This window comes from Pinus tabuliformis, chromosome 8 (assembly GCF_031772625.1).
Source record: "Pinus tabuliformis cultivar Carrire ecotype Pingquan chromosome 8, CPIR1, whole genome shotgun sequence".
Lineage (NCBI taxonomy): Eukaryota > Viridiplantae > Streptophyta > Pinopsida > Pinales > Pinaceae > Pinus > Pinus tabuliformis.
In genome coordinates, this window is record NC_142294.1 from 1591781222 (window position 1) to 1591784545 (window position 3324).

Genomic DNA, 3324 nt, shown 5'->3' on the forward strand with positions numbered 1-3324 from the left:
AAAAAGTTGGTAAAAGAGGCAGGTTCGTGGTTTTCACCCAAATGAACTATAGGTGGAGTTGGGAAGCCCTAATTCGATTGTTATTCAAGCAATGAGAGGGACATTGCACAAGGGTGAGAGCATTTAGGAGGATAGTACATGGTGTTGTTGTGATATTGTCATATTCTTGAAGGAGCTAGCTGAAAGAAGGAGAGAGAGAGGAAGAAGGGATAAGGAAGGTTGATGCAACATGGTTGTTGTAATCACTCTTCTGTTTCGAATATAGGACTGCGATTGTGTTCCACTACTCGAACTGTCGGTGATATTGTGCATTTATTTGTCCATTTTGATGCTTGTTGTGTTGAGTAGATAAGTTACACATTTATAAATGTTTGTTACAGATTCTTTCATTAATTGTTAGAAGTATATGTTGTGATCGGTTTGCTTCGTTCTTTTGTGCAGGAATTGTCTTGGATCCAGTCAGGAGGAGTTCTTCTTACCGCACAGAGATCCCCAAGCAAATCTAGAAAGAACCAGAGGTGATCCTTTCATGATATCCTGTCAATATATGTTAGATAGATGAACATGTGTACAACAGGTACATTTTGTAGCTAATGTTACGGTCTATCAGAAGTCCCAGGAAGACTTTCGAGGGTAGTTTTCATCCCGTGCATTTTACCCCATAGTAGAACTAACAAATTGCCAGCTTTGTGGTTGGGTGGATAAACTTTCTTGCTATTAATATCTAAGTTGTTGAGAAGATAACTATACCTATTAGTTTTATGAGAATTGATTTATTCCTTTCTTTTTGTATAAACAAAAGAGGAAAGATGGGTGCAATATTTATTAGATGAAAAGGAAAAGTCATGTGTTTATTTGTACTCTATTAAAAATAGATAGGTCTGTACTTGATAAAGAAAATGGTTGATCTTCTTAAAAAGGCATGAGATAAGTAATCTCTGAATATTCACACATTAATTCAGAAAATTTTGGGTTGAAATTTGTTCCTGATGTGCACTAAATGAGTTAATAAAGGACCATAAGGTTGATAATAGACAAAAGGAAACTGGTTTAGCCTCTCATTCTGTAGGTTAAAACTCACTCAGAGGCGGTCCTGACACAACTTATTTATTTGAAAAGACCCGCACTTATGCAATGAATTGATCCTGGATAATCGAGGTCCAGTCATGACCAAAGAGTATCGTAAAAGTGGACTAACAATAAATAAAGAGAGGAACAATTGTTCCTACTGATCCGAATTTAAACAAGAACGCAATAGAATATAGAGATAACCATAAACACAAAGATGCACGGAAATAATACTTCATTTCATTATTGTAAAATACTAAAATATGCTTACAAACAGAAATGGAAAGAAACCAGCTAGGGCGATGGTAGCTTATCTCTGAGAAGAGATGTGGCGGCTACATGCCTCTGAACTATTCCGAACTGTGTTATAATGAGGCTCAAAGGCCTATTTATTGTTGAGAAATAATGGAAAACCCTTCACATCCAAAAACCTAACCCTAGAAGATGAAACGCCAAATTTTGGGCCCCGTTTGGTTAAATTGGTACATCAATTTCCTGGGGTCGTAACTTTGGCATACGATCTCCGTTTGATGCATACGATAGCTCGTTAGAAAGATCTATCCGAGTACTACCACTTTGGGAGGCAACATTGGTCGGTCCAGCGACCCATGTTGCCCCAAATTCCAAAAAAAAACGTCGTTTAGGGCCTCAAAACGGCTTCGGAAGTTCAGGAGCCGAAAAACTGCTAAAAATAGTAAATGTTGCTACAATTTAGGAAACTGAAAAAGCTGAAAGAGATAGTTGTGGGGGTCCAAATGGGAAAGGTGGGTGGCCACGAACATCCACCTGGATCATTCATCCCCCCTTAGGAAGCAATGGTCCCCATTGCGTTGAGTTCCTCCATCTGCTGAACTTGTCCTGCAATCTCTGATGTGTCCAGTAATGGTGGGAAGCATGGTCGACAATGGTCCATATTGAACACTTGGTGCAGGCGAAGGATTGGAGGAATGTTGTGCTTTAAAGCATTGTTGCCCGTAGCCTTGGTACTGGTGTAAGGACCATGTCGGAGTCGCCTGAGTTTCTGATGGGTTCGAGTATGGCGTTCTCTCTGTAGATGTAACCAAACTTTGTCGCCCACCTGAAACTTGTGTGGTACCCCTGTGGGTGAGGACAAGTTGTTCCTGTGTTCTATCATGACCGTATCCCTTTGCTACTGCTGCTGCGTGGAGGAACCCTTTGTAGGGGTCATGGCTGTAGCAACGATCTTCCCCTTACTTTGGGAGTGAACCAGACAGATGAATTTCCTGGTCTGTGATATGAGCTTGCTGCCTTTCTTAGCAGTGATCAAAGATGTGGCGGTAGGTGGGGCTACCTCTGGTATCTTGTATAATGAATTATTCAAAGAAATAATGACATCACAAGGCCTGGACTCATACACAACATGTCGCCTCCACAAGTATGGTTGGCCTAATAATACATCACAAACATCTAGAGGTGTAACATCACACAATACCTCGTCTGTGAAGGGCTTGATGCTGTAGGGAAGGCGGCACTGCTGGAGAACTTTCAGATCTCGTCCTTCGTGAAGCCACCCGATACTGTATGGATGCGGATGTGGTGTAGTCGGTAGACCCAACCGCTTCACGACCTCTGCTAAAACGAGGTTCTTTTGGCTGCCACCGTCGACAATGAATTGTAGCGGTGAACCCTTCACCCACATCTGTGAGTGGAAAAGACGCTCCCCTTCCTCTGGATTTTTGGGCTCATCTTTTTGGATCTTGGCGGTGGAAACAATGGCACTAGGATCCGCATCAATGATCTGCTTCCCTTTACCATTCCCCTTGTCGGGTTCTGGCTCAGGGTCAGAACATGCATTTGATTCGGAAGCCTTCAACTCAGCCACCAGCGACTGCTTGGTCCGACACTCATTTGTGTTATAAGTGGGACTCTTGTGGAACTCACACCACTTCCCTGTGTCCTTCTTCGGCTTCATGGTGTTGTTCTTTTCTTGTGGCTTTGAAGGGTTGTCTTGGGTCACCCCGACTTGGATTTGTCCTTTGGGCTTCGGATTTGCAGATCCAAAGTCTCGCTTCTTTTTTTTGAAATTTTGCTTGATTTTGACAGCGTATCGGTATGCTGTGCCGAGCGAGGAGATGTTCAAGAACACCATCTCTTCCTGGATGTATCTGTGTAGGCAGCCGCGGTATTTGAGTACTAGATGCAGCTCAGAATCTTTGATACCCAACTGTGTGCGAAGGGTATGAAAAATGTTTGTGAGCTTCGGCACATCTTGGTCTCGTCCCTCCCGCAGTGTGG